The sequence below is a fragment of the Ascaphus truei genome, chromosome 19 (genome assembly GCF_040206685.1).
Source record: "Ascaphus truei isolate aAscTru1 chromosome 19, aAscTru1.hap1, whole genome shotgun sequence".
Lineage (NCBI taxonomy): Eukaryota > Metazoa > Chordata > Amphibia > Anura > Ascaphidae > Ascaphus > Ascaphus truei.
This window is the reverse complement of record NC_134501.1, coordinates 14,938,970-14,956,975: the sequence shown is the minus strand read 5'-3', so window position 1 is coordinate 14,956,975 and position 18,006 is coordinate 14,938,970. Positions and strand designations below refer to the sequence as shown.

General features: G+C 42.3%; 1 long non-coding RNA gene across 2 annotated transcripts in view; it reads left to right on the top strand.

The window, feature by feature from the left end:
• Positions 1–13,990, top strand: part of LOC142469927 (uncharacterized) — a 43,444-nt gene extending 29,454 nt beyond the window's left edge. Inside the window, exons 2-4 of one of the 2 annotated variants that reach the window (XR_012789126.1) lie at positions 1,715–3,195; positions 3,300–3,385; positions 13,486–13,990. This is a non-coding gene — a long non-coding RNA (uncharacterized LOC142469927). Of the gene's footprint in view, positions 1–1,714; positions 3,386–13,485 lie in introns of both variants that reach the window. The other variant, XR_012789125.1, reaches the window with a different exon arrangement.
• The last annotated feature ends 4,016 nt before the right edge of the window (positions 13,991–18,006 follow it).

Below are 18,006 nucleotides of genomic sequence, written 5' to 3'. Positions count from 1 at the left end.
TGGGGGTTCTTCAGAACTGACCCACAGTATTTTCAACTCTGAAGATGCCTGGTCCCAGAGATACTCACCGGGGAAGTTACAGGTATTACTTCCTGGCATTAAAAGAGGATTTAATAGGAATAGGAAAGGGGATTTCATTTAATAGAAAAACCACAACTGATTATGTCGCACTTCTCCTATTGGCCTGCGAATTGGCAGCCATTTTGTTTCCCCTGTGGGAGATTTAACTTCACCAGTATGTATCTCGAGTCTAGAAAAAAAGGGAAAGTGTTCACTACTTTATATAAGTTTGCCTCCTTTGCTTTCATACGAGCGACACATTGCAGGCCTCTCTCAGTTTCCGTTCCAAGTAATGATAAGTTTGGTTCCAACATGCTGTACAATTCAGCGGTAACCCTGCAGCCACCTCTGGGGTGGAGTTAAAACCTCAGACTTGGTTCTCCTGCCTCCACGACATGGATGATGAAGGTACCAGGAGAGAATGCAACACAATTATCATTATTGCCCAATACAGCAGGTGCTAAGTATCTGACGGTTCCAATAATTCTACCTCTATCAATAATACACAGAGCTGAAAGAGTCAATGACTTTCGCAAATCATCCCGCCGCCGCCGCCGCTGCTTCCGAGTGTCTGAAGGACTGCAGATGGGAGAGGAAAGTTCCCCGCCTCTTCAAAGCGTCGCTAGAATTTAGTGCTCATTAAACTCGCTGAAGTTGCATGCTGAATAAAAAATGTTCCGCAGGCAGGGAGAGCTTACAGATTCACATTTTCTGATGTCACAAATGGGAAGATATTGAGCATTAACATTTTGAACGCCTGCAGTAAACGAACACCTATAGATTACTTTGACGCCGGCAGACTCCCGCTCCGGCCTCTCGTTTGTGCAGTGTGTATCCAGACACTACATCCAATAATTATTCTGACAGAATAGATATACCCTGTTCACAGTCGCTGATTTTACAGGAATAAGCTTTAGTCTTGTGCAAGCTAAGAAATCGACGGTTTATTTATTATGCTTAAAGCAGGACGGCAAAGTACAGAGAACGCACTCAACCTCGTAGCACTCACATTATGGCACAAAGGCCAATATATCTCATTTTACCTGTAGTTTGATATTTACTGTAACCAAAAGGGTATGAGTCTTGGCATAAAACAAGGATGAAGCAGAAATGCAATATATAGACCAGCTGTCCGCAAACTGGGGGGCGCGAGAATTGCTGGGCAGTGGGGGGGGGGGGGGGGGGGTTACAGAGGCCCCGCGCTCTTCCCCACTGCATTTAAATTAAATGCCGGGGGAGGCGTGAGGCCTCTGTAACTTACTTCCCTGCTGCCAGCCGGGTCTTCAAATGATGCCACAGGGTCATGGCGTCACGTCACATGACCCCCGCACGCTGGAATGAATGGTAGAGGGGGGGAGTAGGCAGTGGGGGCGCAGCGGGAATAGTTTGCTCAACCCTGATATAGACTATAGGTCTTTCTGGCAGTGAAGGGGTTACAGCCTAAAAGCGCTCTCTAAACACGTGTCTGGGAAGCGAAGGAATAAGAAATGAAATAAATCAGCCCGTAAGAGTGGGTAGGGATCAATGGTCCGCGATAACAGCTGACGCAGACCTCAAGAAGTTCTCCACATCCCAACAGAAACCCGTTCCCTTTTACTGTAAGCGATAAACAAATGAGTAATGGGAAATCTTTTCAAATGCTTTTTTTCTTTAGGATAATTTCCTTGGTGTTCACAGAGCTGCGATCAAAGGGAAGATGAGATCCGGTGCCATGGGAGTCCTGCTAAAGGCTAATATCTGAAGGGAAAGGCACTGAGAAGTGCTGAGCTCAGCTCGTCTTTACAGACGGATGGAACCCACAGAAAAAAGCGGCAGCTTTCGCCTCACGAAATGAAGATGTTGCAGTATATAATGATGGCGTGCATTCTCCATCTCCGTTACCAAAACCCATTCTCTACGGTAAAAACGTAACTTGAACCAGCTGCGGCTCTCACAGACAGCTGGTTCAAAGTCATACCCTGTATCCCTAAAGAATTTGCTGTCAATGGGGGTTGCAACACACTGCAGGTCCTCTCAATAAACCGATAGCTCCAGTGACGTCCACAGCCCCATCAGGCTGCCTAATGATTCCTGCGCACAGAAGTAGAAGGTCTCACACGTTTTTGTTTGATTCATGTGCATTTTTTAACATTAGGAGGTTTAGTTTAAAAAAAAAGGATGAAACCTTCATTTAAACATTCACTCATCCAAAATGGTGGCTGAAGTTCTCTATATAATCTATATATGACACGGTGTGCATGTCATTTCCCAGAATCCCTTGCGGGAGTGGAAGCACTATATGCTAGGTGATGATAATGGTGAAAGGCAGGGTTGCAGACCTGTCCAAGACACGTGAATGTGCTCACAAGTGATATCTTTATTTGCTATAGTCTAGAGTAGACACTAGAGGTACTGTACATGAGGTGGGGAAAGGTGTTGTGACTCCAGATGATGTTGTATTGATTGTTTGTAACACAATCAATAATAAGGAATACGTTGCTTGTTTATCTTTTTGGAGATGGAGCTCACTCGTATACTGATATTGATTGTGAAGACGTCAATAGGGAAATCCTTTAACATACATCTGCTGACCACTAACAAGTGAATTCTGTACTGCGGTCACACAAAGCAGCCATCTTTTCCTTTCATAAATGTGGTTTTGTTTTTGTCCCATTTTTGTAGAGGGAAGGCTTTCAGGGAGAGATTCTGCATTTGCAGATTGTGACATGTTGGAAATACCCAAGATTAGTTCACCTCTGTCTCTGAAATCTTGTAGTTTGCATAGCCAGTTTTTAACTCATTCTGCCCCAGGGGTTGCAAACCATAGCAGACCCTATGTAATGTATTACTGTATGTAACTATTATTGCGTGTGTCACGCTCACGTGTGCACACCAGCGTATATCTGTAACGCAGACCGATGCTTCAAAGGTAAGAAGCGTTTCTTGTGCTCATTTATCAAAATGTCACTGATTAAGCAGTAACCTCCAGCTGCGAAATGCGTCAGACAGAAGATTTGAAATTTCCAGAGGCTAGAAGGGGACCCGGAAGTAACAACGCATTCTCCGAGCGGCCAGGACGCCGGCATAACACAGACAATAAATTTACCACAATACCCCTATCTCAACCTCTAAGAAGTCATAAAGAATCTATACTATGTGAGTGGATTACTCTTGTGGCCAATTTTTAAGAACATAACATGTTATGGTGCCAAGAACATACTGCACTATGTTCTCTCCTGTGTGTGTGTTTTTGTTTACAGAGGATTTGCTGAAGGAAAGAAGTACCCCGGGGACAATTCAAAGGCTCCATCCATTGCCAAGTGTTTGCAATGAAAGTTTTAGTCTTGTAAGTGTAATCCATTTTCCATTTGGGATTCCTTCACCATACAGCAAAATTACTTTACAACATTATATTTTTTCTCAGAGAGAATTTTCACTGCGAAAAAACGGAGCACAGCTGCAGCACAGAGTGGGGCTAAACACCCAAAAATCTATAATGAAATCACCTTTATTGCAAGGTCGACACCGTGGAGCACAGGTAGAAATACTCTAACGCGTTTCGCGCATAGCGTTTTGTCAGTCTCTGCGCGAAACGCGTTAGAGTATTTGTACCTGTGCTCCACGGTGTCGACCATGCAATAAAGGTGATTTTATTATAGATTTTTGGGTGTTTAGCCCCAGTCTGTTCTGCAGCTGTGCTACGTTTTTTCGTTGTGAAAATTCTCTCTGCCTAACCTCAAGCGTGATGCACACATCAAGATGGGCTGCCTGCATACTGTGAGTACTCCTTTTTTCTCCTTTTATATTCAAGGAGATTTGACTATTTATATGGGTGCTGCTCCAGGGTAACTGCAATCCCTGGTGTTCATAGTGGACCATCTGCTTATAGACTGTTGGCCCCATCTTCACACCATAGGATCCTGACCACATATGTCCCCATATATAAGCTTATGTGCACACTAAGGCTTCGTCCGTGGATAATGCTTGCGGGCGGAAGCGCGCTGAGGCTGAGGGAAAGCGGGTGCTTTCCCTGGCCTTAGACAGCGCGCCGTCCGAGGGCGTGTCGGCGGGCGGGCCATTGACGTCACGGAGCTGGTTCGCCCTCATTGGGCGAACTGCTCACGTGACCGGCCCTGCGCTCCGGCAAGCGCGAAAATGTAAAATTTTCCTAAGACCTACACTTCTGCGCGCTTGCGGAAGCGTAGGCGAGCCCCTACTAAAGCCGCTCTCATTGCGGCTGTAGGGGCTCAGTGTCGAGCGTAAGCGCGCCTCCGCCTGCAAGCACTATCCATGGACGGGGCCTTAGTCATAGGGACTCACAGAGGCTTCCATGATCTATCTTCAAGCAAGTTTATATTATACTTCAAGTGATTTACATTATTGTACTTGCCTTATGGACTTTGAGCACTGATATTTGGAACCTGTTCCTGATCTTCTATTATATTTTTATATATGTTACCTTGTCGACTGGCGCCCATCGTTTTTAGGACTGTTACCCTACACTGGATCTTTTTTTCTTTCATAAAACTGATTGCACCAATTTTTCCTTAGCTGTTGATGCTGGAAGGCTGAGCCTATTTATGAAAGAGGCTTGGGTGCAAAACTGTGAACAAAAACTGCACCAGTTCTATTGAAGGAACATATCCTATTTAATTGGATTTCATTTGTTGGTGTATTTGTATATTTTAGTTTTATTGTGCCGACATTTACACCGCACTTTACAAAGGGAACAATACAGGGAATATAAAACAATATAAAAAAATAATGTAAAGGGAAAAGAATAAGCGCAAAAAAAGCTGTGAACTGGAAGGATACGTACTAGTCCAACTATGTAGATTTCCTTGATGGGTGCCGCACCGGACCGCAAATGGGTTCGCTCTGAGCCACTTGTATTGTTAGAGGAAGGAAGTTCCAAATGCACAAGCTCATCAAAATGGGAAATATATAGAGAAAAAAAGGGAGAAAAAAAAAACACAATAGTATAATACTGTATAAAACAGTCAAGGTAAAAAAGTAATGCACTCACATTGGGCGAGGTTAAGCGAGCATTTTGGTTGCTATGTATAACCACACTGATACTCGGGAATCTCCGCTGGCAGGATATATCTGGTGGTGTAGACCTTCTCCAATGGCAGGACTCACATCGTTAGTGCAGGCTCCTCAGCAGCAGGAAATTCCCAATAAAGAGATATTACACAAGATAGTGTAATACTGTATATAAAAAAATATTCAAATGCTCAAAGCCAAATGAACACTCACATTATAGTGAAAATAAGAAGACTTATGGTTGTTAAAGTGGCCAACTTATACAGGTTGTACTGGAATCGCAGGAAAATGCCAAAACACAGGAAAAGGACGCAGGGAAAAAAGGAAATAAATCTTTAGAATATAAAAACAAAAACCAGAAGGCCACAAAAGCTGTGCAGAAAACAACTGGATCCCAACTCCCAATAAACCCCAGTGATGGCCATACACCAGGGACTAAGGAAAGAGAAGGTGACAGTGCTCCAGACAGCTCCCAAGGGTCTCCTGCTATCTGTAGGGGGGTGAAATAAAGTCCCAACGCATTTCGTCTTGAAAAGACTTCTTCTGTGGCCTCCTGGTTTTTGTTTTTATATTATAAAGATTTATTTCCTTTTTTCCTGCGTCCTTTACTGTTTTTTGGAATTTTCCTGCGATTCCAGTACAACCTGTATAAGTTGGTCACTTTAACAACCATAAGTCTTCTTATTTTCACTATAATGTGAGTGTTCATTTGGCTTTGAGCATTTGAATATTTTTTTATATACAGTATTACACTATCTTGTGTAATATCTCTTTATTGGGAATTTCCTGCTGCTGAGGAGCCTGCACTAACACTGCGAGTCCGGCCATTGGAGAAGGTCTACACCACCAGATATATCCTGCCAGCGGAGATTCCTGAACATCAGTGTGGTTATACATAGCAACCAAAATGCTCGCTTAACCTCGTCCAATGTGAGTGCATTACTTTTTTACCTTGACTGTTTTATACAGTATTATACTACAGGCATACCCCGCATTAACGTACGCAATGGTACCGGAGCATGTATGTAAAGCGAAAATGTACTTAAATTGAAGCAATCCCTTTTTCACCACTTATCGATGCATGTACTGTACTGCAATCGTCATATACGTGCATAACTGATGTAAATAACCCATGTGTAACATGCTCTATAGACTCCCCGCTTGCACACAGCTTCGGTACAGGTAGGGTGCTGGTATTTCTGTTCAGGACGTGCTGACAGGCGCATGCGTGAGCTGCCGTTTGACTATTGGGCGATTTGTACTTACTCGCGAGTGTACTTAAAGTGAGTGTCCTTAAACCGGGGTATGCCTGTATTGTGTTTTTTTTTCTTCCCTTTTTTTCTCTATATATTTCCCATTTTGATGAGCTTGTGCACATTTGGTACTTCCTTCCTCTAACAATATAAAACAATAATCTACAGGTATTAGCACCGGGTTTGGTCCTCTCCAGACTGAATTTACCAAATTCTCTGCCATGGGTCTCCAAAAATATAATATCAAAGCCGTGCAGCTGGTGCAAAATGCCACTGCCCGCCTTATAGCAAGCGAGGCAACGAGAGACCACATCTCACCTGCATTACATGATCTGCACTGGTTCCGGTGGCGCAAAGGGTTCATTTTAAGACCTTGACCCCTACCTTTTAAGGCTATCCATGGAGTATCCCCCCCCCCCTTACCTTCAGAATTACCTAAATCGGTAACACCCCTAATCGGGCTCTCAGATCGGCCATCGCCCCTCAACTGCTTGAGCCACGGTTTAAGGTCAATAAAGCAGGTGGGAGGGAGAGCGTTACCAAGAACCGCCCCAACTGTGGAATAAACTCCCTGCAGCTTTAAGAGATCAGGAAGCGTTACTTCCATTCAGAAATGAATTAAAATCCGCCCTTTTTAAACAAACTATGGCAAACAGACCCTAATACCATGGCAGCCATCTTTCCTGCTCTCGTTCATGTTTCCCACCATTTGTTGGTCTTCCTTGTCGTTCCCCTATATGTTTTCGGTATGTCCCGGGCTGTAGGTCTGGGATGGGCGTCCTCCCTATGTACCGGGTTTCTTGCTAAGTAAAATTCCTGCCCGGAGAACTTACAATCTAACAATCCTTTTAATTCAGGTGGTGCTTTCTTTAACTCCAGTTTTGCCGGCAGAGTTGTCGAGGGGAGGGGGGGTTAGCCGGCGGGTGTGTTGTGTCAACGGGAAGGGGCAGGCCACCGGAAGGAGGTTGGTAGCCATGGTTTAAACACTGTATAATACACCGACGCTGGCTTAGCGGGCCCATTCAATACATCAGGATGGAGTTATGAATATCTTGTCTCTATGGTAACTTCTGGAAGCAGGATATTTTATACCTCCGAAGCTGTGACCACTGAGTTGAAACATATATATTCCATCTATCAGGAGCGAGAACAGTGCCCTCCATTTAGAAAATTGAGGACTCTGCTGGGAACTCAGCGTGAAAGCTGATTATCCCTACAGATGTCATGACTTCCCAAACTAGCCAATACATTTCTTCATTTGGCAATAGGAAGTGACAGGAGATCATCGGAGGGAACCTGCGTGCAGAAAGGTAACAGACCAAAATGATGGCATGATGCTGTGTGTGAGATTTGAAAGGCCAATCTGCACAAAACGACAACAAATGTCTAAAAAAGTGACACTGCCCAGCTGTACTCCTAGCACCTTGCTTGTATTTAATAGATTTTAATCTACTTGGTTGAAGTCACTCTGCTAAAGATTTTGTAATCATTTCTGAACTTCGTGTAGTGTGCGGAAAAAGATTTATACATTCGGAAACCTTCCGGAGCTATCAAATTTGGAAGGAAAAATGCAATTAGAAACTCAGATGATTACACGTGTGCAGTCTATTGTTCACATATTTGTTATCCAAATATCTCTATCAATCTCCTTTACTATCTTGTTTTCATCATACACGGTAGTTATATATTTAATTGTGAAAAACCTTGGATGTTTCTTTTGTTTCGGGGGAAATACAGATGGAAAATTACTGATGCAGTGCTGCTCAGATCAATGTAAAGCTGGAATTCTGCAGAATGTCTTTCTGAAATAATGGAACAGCCACACAGGGCAAACCACATGTTTTAATGGTGGTCTCTGCTATTTAAATCTGCTGACCACCAATGCCAGCTGCTGATGCTCTGCCGAATGGGCTGTGATATGCCTTAGTACTGCTAAGTAAATATGACCTATAGTCTGAAAACAGATGCATTGATATTTTGATACATTATATATATATATATATATATATATATATATATATATATATATATATATATATACACACAGATTTGCACATGCACACTCAAACGTACAAAGATACAGATAATAATAACAATAGCATGTTCTTGTATAGCGCTGCTAGTTTTATGCAACGCTTTACAGAGACATTTGGCAGACAGTCCCTGCCCCGTGGAGCTTACAATCTATGTTTTTGGTGCCTGAGGCACAGGGAGATAAAGTGACTTGCCCACGGTCACAAGGAGCCGTCACCGGGAATTGAACCAGGTTCCCCTTCAAACTCAGTGGCGGTCAGTGTCTTTACTCACTGAGCCGCTCCTTCTCCCAGATGGAGAGACTTACTGTCCCCGGGGGGGACTCGGGAATAAGAGGTAAACGTGGGGGGTTTCGGGGACAGTTAAACCGTTCTGCCGAATCGGTTGCCCCCCCCCCACAAAGAATTTCTCACTGTGGGGGGAGGGAAGTGGAGAGAAATTCGGACTGCTGGAACCCTAAGGCTGGTTACATCTGTTCCTACATTCTCACATACTGTGATATACTGCTGATATGGAAAAACCGTGCTTTAAGGACTGTCAGTGCATAAATAAAGGCACACTTCTGTCCATACGTCTGTCTGTGTTAAAAAGCAATCCTACCCAGCACTAAGCATCTCCTATAGGGGACCCATACATACTGTATGAGAACGTTTTAGTATTAAAAGTAGTGATGTAAAAAATTATAGATTTGTTTTGAGGCTCTGTAATTTTGCATATGCATCCAATGTAAGCGTTTTCTTCTTTTGATGCAGATTGTCATGAAAGTTTACAAAACCTCAAAACTAGCAGATTTTGGTAATGCAGAGATACATCACATGGTATTATGTGTGCAATATAAATCATCCTTATCTCCTCTCATTAACAATCTCCAAATCACAAGCTGATACACAGGGAGCACAATTAGCAGCAAAAGAAATACGTCTGTACGGTTGTGAAACGTGTAGGGACGAATCCAGCAACTGGAGAGTACTCTGAGTCTCCCCAAACATGAGGTAAGCTGTCTCTGCACCTGTCAGCGATCTCTGCCGAGAGAGACGCTTCTATATGTGCTTAGTTTAAATAACTATAGGCGCGAGTGCATTATCTTTACATTTGTTTTATTGCTTAAATTATTACAGGTGTCTGCAGTAGAAGTGGCTTTGTGTGCTTCTCTATCTCCTTACCCTGTACTGCTTTATAACCAGCTACTATCTGACGCTTATAAGGACCCCACACGGCTATCTGCACAAGCAAAAGATCATGCCCAAAATGTACTAGAAATTGCTATTAATTGCTGCACCTCCAAATCTGCATAAAACTCCCTTCATGGTCATTTTCATACAATGAAGAAGTTGCCAGCACAGAGAACACTAATTGAGGCGGAAATTATACTCATCTCATTAGTGAGCCTTACTGGGAAAACTTCAGCACAAGGCGAGCAGTCTGAGGGATTGTGTGACACTTTTTAATGCTCACACATTACTCTGGCATTGCAAGGGTGTTATTAAGCTGATGTATAAATGTATTGTCAGTCCCTTGGAAAGCTCTAAAGCAGGGGGGCACAAACTGTTTTGTTTATCCCCCCATGCTCGCCCCCAACCCCCCGCCCGTTACCTTTTCTCTGGCATCGGCAGCGTCATTTGACGGCATGTTGCCATGGCAACGTGTTGCTGTTTGACTGCGTGTTGTCGTGGCGACGCGTCGCCAGAAGCCGCCGGAGAAAAGGTAAGAGACATACAGAGGCGTCGCGCGCTCCCCCGTCAATTTATTTAAATGTTGTGGGGAATAGCACTGTTCCTCTGTAAGCGCCGCACTCCCCCCCCCAGAAAATGTCACGCCCATCAGCAGTTTGCACACCCCTGGCCTATAGCATATAACATACAACTGATGCAATCCACGCATCAGACACGAAAAGAACATGTACTACGTTTTTTCCATGTACTACTCTTTTTTTTTTTTTTTACATTTGTGCATCAAAATTTCAGTGATGAAAAGGAACACGAACATTAAAAAACGTGCGTCCCATGTAATTGTCATAATATGCATAAAAAGGCAGTTTTGATGTATATCTTGTGCTGAATGCCTGATTTATACCATTTAAATTGAAACAGATTTATGTGTATTTTTTATTCAGAACTATTATTGGTAAATATGAATTATTAGTGTACCCTTCCCTGCTCGGCCCTTAGTGGGGTTACATCAGTGTCTGTGGTAAAGCTACTCAGGATACATTACCTTATTCAGTGTGCAGGCTGAGTGCAGGATGGGCGTTGGTAAGCAGCAGCTTTATTATCTTGTTGGTACAGTCTCACATTTAGTATACAGAGGCCATCTTGTATTTCCAGTTGAGTGTCCTTGGCCTATACTCTGTGCTTGGCTTCCCTAGCAGCTCCCATCTCGGCCCGCTAGGAAGCTGCTGAGGCTTTGTAACTACTCTATAGAGTAGAGTCTGCTCGGCAACCTCTACAGAGTCTCTCTGCTCAGCAGCGCTCCATATCCACAGGGCCCCTGACGGGCCTAGTACTACTCCCTCTGTGATCAGCCTCCTCACTTCAGGGCGGCCTGCCACTATGTGGCCTTCTGGGTGAGAACCAGCGAAGGACTCTCTGGTGGGGCTTGTCTATGCCTATGGGTTGCGGTGTGTGGAGCCCCCTCTGGGCATAGTCTGTCTCTCTGTATACCTTGGTATTAGTATAAAACCATGTTGGTGGGACTCTATATAAACAGGGTACATTCCCTAATTATAAAACAATATAAGGGAATCCTTACTCTATCCTAAACATAGGAACTATATATAATCGATTCACCGTGAGCACCATGTGATAGGAAAGGGGCGTTACTCTGTGTGAGCCCACACAGTTAACCCCTTAAGGCCCTTGTAATCCCAAAGGGGGGTTTCATTAGTGTAATATGATTTATAATAGCCATAATGTGAAAATAATAACAATTTTAACCTATATAATGAAACATCCGTGTTGCGTTAAAAACGTAACTTCATTCAGCAGTAACACTATTAACTCTTTCTCAGGTTTACGCCAAGATGATCTTAGCAGCCGTTTCTGACACACTTGTAATTGTTTTGGGGGCGCACAGAAATACTCTTTTTTTAGTAAGTAGCAATAACCTCTGTACGCCAAGCGCAGTTTATTTCTGCGCACCAAAATAAATGGGTGTACCTGGAGAAATGTGAGCTTGATACATAGGTGCACATGAGACACTGAAATAGAGTTTGACATGGGCCGATTTTGTTTGCAACGCTTTGTACATAGGCCATATAGAAGCCAGACATGAACGTGGAACAATGTAGCTGCGTTTATAAGCTTTATTGGTCCCCAATGCCACGGCTTGTTAATGCTATTGTGCATAACAATAAGCAAACAGGAACACGTTCCAAAAATCGGTGCTCAGTATACAGAGGGTACATATATCTCAATAGAGTCCTGAACGATACACTGAGTTAGATAGTAGATGGACTATAATAAAGCCTAGTGAGACTCATGGACCTAGTGTGCAATGTAATCTCCTATATGGGGACATGAAATGTAGCGTTCCATGATTGGGTATCAGACTGCCGTCTGGTAGAAGGACAGTCCTGTATGATATACCACTAGGAAAAAAGTCACCCTGGAGTAGCACTCATGTAGTGGTCAATATCCTCAAATCCGCATAAGTAGGAAGAAAAGAGTACTCGGTCAGTAGGCAGTTCATCCAATTGGGTGCATCACGCTGAACGGTCAGCAAAGAAGCCCGAAACGCGTCAGAGTTTTTTGCCTGATTGTTCCCCACAGTGCCTGCCATGGATTAAAGATTATTTTTAACATCATTTTTGCTGGTGTCTAGCCCCACTTTTTTTTTATAGCTGTGCTCCGCTTTGTTCCCTGTGGATATCTTCTCTATTGTGCATTACTGCTACAGTTATGCAATGGGCAAATGTAACGTTAAATCAACCACTACATTTCCATTGGATAAATACCAATACACTTGATATTATTAATATATTATGCATTTAAAAACGGTGATCTAATTTATAAAACGGTAAGACGGGCACATCAGTGTTAAATGGTCTAAAGAATATATAATTACATGTAATTACTATCTTTATAATGCAAGCTATCCAGGCAATTATTGTATGTCTTAGTTTTGTTATCAGAAATGGCTTCATATTTGGCTTTTAATTCATTTGCAGAATATGATTCACATGGTATTGTGCTAAAGAAACACATTCATGTTCACAAAAATGAATATATACGTGGAAATTGTTGGGTTTACATAATTAAGAGTCAAATCTGAAAGCTGTTCTATTGTTCGTTGGTATCGAATATTTTCTCACTTATTAATATTTTTTTTAAATGAAATCGGACAAATTGAGAGATTTATTTACAGGAACCATTTTAACCCCTTTTATACCACAATGTGTTTGTGGCCTTTGTGGCAAATTATGGGGTTTAATGAGAGGGGGTTCAATGGGGGAGGGGAGCTCAGCGTTAGTTAAACTCTTCTCTGCTGGGTAGACAGGGAACACTCCAGCAATGAAGGAGTTAACATCACTCTGTAACACACTGTATGCGTTGTAACTACTAGTACTGTACCACCATACTTCATAAAACCGAGAGATATGAACCCATTTTATTATGAGATAGCGTGACAAATCTGCCCCAGATTAATGGGACTGCTAAAATGGAATCAGTACAGGGCTATTTTGGGGCATGAGTGATGTGAGTGGTAATAGAAACTCTTATTCCCAGCCAAAACAATCTTAATTGTATAGAGCTGTACGAAGAAGTCCTATTACAATAGATCAAGTTTGACTAAGCCAAGATTAATTCCACCCGAAAATGGAAGATGAAGCATTAAAATTGTTGGAAGTTTGAAATATTTAATCTCATTTTCCACTAAAATTAAGTACATGAATCATTTGGGATATTGTGAGAACAGGGCACGGTATGAGAGGAATACTTTGTGCACTTTGTGCTTTCTAGACTCATTTTTTATGTCGTGGATTATTCCTTTAAATCATGAAAACAGTATATTTTACAGTAGCATATGGTTATGATGGCCGTTGCATTCTCACAGATGTGGCATCTTTTATGTATAAATCCATGTGCCTCTCCCCTAAGTGCTGTTTATTTCTCAGCGTTCTCTTAGGAAGGTTTGGGACTCAACATTTTCTATATCACCGAGATCCATTGGGAGAAAACCAAACCAATCAAGAAGAATATAAGGAACTAAAAGAAAAAGAATACATGATATATATGGAAACGAAAACGCAACACTTGAATGTCCTGATGTTTTCACTTTCACTTGCCTTCATTGATATTATAACAATGTTTCTACCCCTCTAATACTCTGGTCAGTCCATGGTTGGGGTAATAAATAAATATTCCACTTATTGCTGATGAAAGGGGGGAGTCACTCTTAGCATCTCAAAAAAAAACATGTTGTAAACATTACCTCCTTTAAGCAAGAGTTTGACTTTTTTTTGTATTTCCTTGGAAATTACATGTCTTATCTTTCCAGGCTAGGAGGGGGGAGAGTCTGAGATTCAGACGCTTGTGAGACTTCTATGTCCTCCAATCTTGACGTGGCTGTTCCGGCATCATTATAATTATATGTGTGTCTCTGACAAAGGACAGGAGAAGTGGTGGTGGGGGGTGGGGGGGGGGGGGGGGAGGGTTGAGGGGGATTGGGCACCATGCCTGTGAATGTGGAGGGGAAATCTTATTTATCTAAAACTGAGGCGCTAAATGAAGTAAAACACCTTTACCATAGAAGCAATTTAATTTACAAAATGTAACCGTGTGTAGACTATTATAATGTGTATTTTGTATCTGACTTAAACATTCACCAATATGTAACCTCTTTATTTAGTTAATGCCTTTTGTTAATTGTGATGCTATAGGGGACTTTACAATTCGGTCTTTTATACAGTAAACTGTCAATTTGCTAATGCATATTTAATGATCATTGACTCCCATTCACTACAATAGAAGTTAATGTTGTACTGTATTAGTGATTTGCCATTTTGGTGACGTTAACTAATTATTCCTTCTCTATAATGGCTGCGGTGGCGCTGTGCGGATAGGCGTTGGGAACCATTGCTTTATATTTAGAACCTGTTTGGATGTTAATACTTGGCGCAGACAGACCGTGAATAAATTATCTGTGGCATCAGCCAAACAAAGGTGATCTGTTGGCCATCTCATCTTGTCCAGTCTTGTTTGTGATTAGCATCAGGGGAGATTAATTCCAATGTGGGAATGAAAGGCTGAGTCCAGAGAAAACTATTCCGTAACTGCCAACATATCCGTACAGAAAAGATGCTGGATTTCATTCTGTTATGTTTAGTCGAGACCAGCACCAAACATCGCTTTGGAATTAGTTTGGTTCGGTGATTTCATACAAAGGGAGTTGGCCTGTTCCTGTTTATAAAACACAACATCAGCTGGTATGAAGCCATGAGATTCCATGCAACAATGCAGGGGAATTAACCATGCAAAGCACATTCACATTCTTCAGCTACATTTGGAGTTTTCCTGCAGACAATGCGTTGACATTTTGTGTATGAGTAAGAAAAGTCACACTGGGAAACTTGCCATAGGACCAGTGAGGCTGTTAATTATCAATACCGGACTCTTTCACTCCCCAGCTGTGTACAACCTGAAATTCTATTCTGCAACATGTACTGTAGTTGGAATAAAATAAAAGCAGTCCGCCATGCAACAGACGTTCTGTCATTTGAATGGTTCCTGCGTAATATAAGATATGTAAAGCAAATTTAGGTCTAAGATTCTCCCAACAGCATAAAACCATAATAACAGATATAATGAAATACACCTAACATTGTTATTGTGTTTAGATGCTAGTTAGAGGCTGATCAAAGCAAAGCATTTTTATAGTTAGAGATCAGGGCTGTGTTTCAGTACAACACAGGTTTTAGCAAATCACACGTTTTATTATCCTCGTGCAAACATTTTATTTTCTTCCAATGAATACCCAGAAAGTTTATTCCGATGATTGAAATGATGCTAAAATTAGGGTAACCGGCAGTACCGACATGACTTAACACATATAAGCCATTGGGTTCAAGGGTTTCAGAAGTCACCTTTGTTGGCCAGGAGACGTGGCTTTTAGTTTGACACCAGAAAACTGAAGACTCTGGCAGACAAGGGTGATAATTAGAAAGGGAAATATTTAGCAAAGTGTTTCAATGTCACAGAGAGTGAAGAACTTCATGTGCAATTATCTAACAACTTATCAATTGTATCCATGGGTTTTTGCAGCATTTCTCATGCATTCTAGGAACCCAAAAGTGGCCCTTCAATCCAGCTGGTTTCTACAGTGTACATATATAGTATTTCCCAGCTGCCTGCATTGTTGTTCTTGTTGGCATTATCTCAGACACTTTTTGAGTTGTTCATTACCACATGAATGCTTGTAGCTCTTCCCTACTAAACAATAAGACCAGCTTCCGCTGCAGAATGTTTTTTGTTGAATGTAGAACACTAGGTTAAGAATGGGAAACATCTGTTGAACAGCTGAAATGTCACCTTGGGGACCATCAGTTTACTCTATAGTGAAGCCAAGTTTTCGCTGATGTCATTTGCTACAATCTTATTCATTAGAGACTTTAGATAGTGGCGTTTTTAGTTGTGTAACAGCTGTGTTGTTGCTTCTTAGTATTTTCTTTCAGCGAGAACTTAACTGTAGACAAACATAGTCCACTGAAAGATCATTGGTGGATACCTCTCCGCAGTTCCAACCAACCTTGCATGACTATCGGTATGAAGTGGCTTCTGACATGTCCATGACCATACGTGATTAGGACAATTCCTGGAAAAGATCAATCCCTGGAAAAAGAGAGAAATATTATGAAGATGGGATCCAGACCAATGTCCCTGTAGAAGTCACAAGGTTAGGAAATGAAAGATGGAAGACTAATGCTGTCACTTAGAGGTTTATTCTATATCCAGCGTAACGGCCGATCATTCACTAATTACCCAGAGATATTTACCCCTTATTTACAGACACATTTTGCACATTGTCCACCTCTAGGATTTGTTATTAATGCAGTAGAATAGCCCCACGAAACACACCAACCTCTTCCACTACATTCTACGTTTCCACTCTCTCCTTCCTTATAGATTGTAAGCTCCTTGGAGCAGAGCCCTGCGTACCGAATATGCCAGTGTATGCTAATGTTATCATTTTACCACCATATTGTACTGCTCTGCAGATTATGTTGGTACTCTATAAATTAATAATATTCATAATGTATTTTGCCGAGTAGTTTTGTGACAATGCAAACCGATAAATACAGTCTTACATCTATTCAAACAGAATCGTATCAGAGTTAGTGAACATTAGAATGCATAAAATCATCCTTAAATATTCAGAGCCCTGCTCTTTGAAACTCCCCACTCTGTATTTATCATAATGTTCTTCTTTTCTGAGTGAAGATGTAGAAGTCATTTTTTATTCATGTTCGAGAACTAATGTAGCAGCCTGCAAGGAATAGGGAAAGTTAGACAGACCATGCAGAACAAATCTACCCAAACGCTGTATTTAGTGGTGCTCACACGGCCACTCAAAGAAGGACAAAGTGCGTAGCCTTCATGGGCTCCAGTGGAGATATGAGCTGTGATTAATTGTCACTGATGCTCAAACAGCATAAAACAATGGGACAGGGGATCACATTTATTTGGAAAGAGCGTTTTGCCCTTCTCATCCCTGTTTGTTGCTTACAGCCTCTTTATAATGAAAGCCCATACAAAGGAAAGTGTCACACAAAGAGGAGGGGAGGCGACTGAAAGGCCAGCAGTGCACATAGCATTCTATGGAGCCTATTCTAGTAGCTTTGATAACTAACTCATCGAGCTCTTTGAGCACTTCCCATACGACTTGGCAAGGTTGCTATTCAGAAAGCTCAGATGACCTGCCAAACTCGTACGGGAAGTGCATCTCCCCGAGCAGCAGCGCTGCGGCTCAAACACACCGAGCTGGAGCTCAAAAACAGGTCCTACTCGCATTTTTGATGAGAACATCGAGGTTCTCACCTAGTGAGCTGCTCACCAGTTTCATCTAGCCACCCCAAGGTTGGCGAGATGGGATTTGCGGTAGGACATAGAAAAAAAAAGTATTTTTCTTGCATCGGATAGATGCCGGGAGACTCCGGAGCTGATACACATTAAAACCAGATCTGGAGACCCCCTGCTTCAAGCCAATGCAATAAAAATACATGTACAGGCAGCTTCATTACCATAGCGGCTAACCGCTAAAGTAATGAAGGGGTTAAATACCAGTGCCCGGTTTATTGTAGGTAGCGGGGGTGGGTGAAAGTGGTATTTGGCTCGTGGTGAGTGTCTAGGCCTTGCGGGAGGAGTTAACACCTTCATTGCTTTGGTGGTTACTACCGCTATAGTAATGAAGGGGTTAACCCCTCCCGCTACCCACCCGGTAGGCGTAAACACCCACCGCGAGCCAAATACCACCTTAACCCACCCCCGCTACCCACAATAAACATTAAAACACAATATTAGCCAATATACCCATTGATTGCCAGTGCGGCTACCTATGCCCTCAATGGGAACAAAGATAACCCCAATAGCAGTGAATGGGCACCCTACTACCCACCCTCTCTACTCCAACCCCCCATACC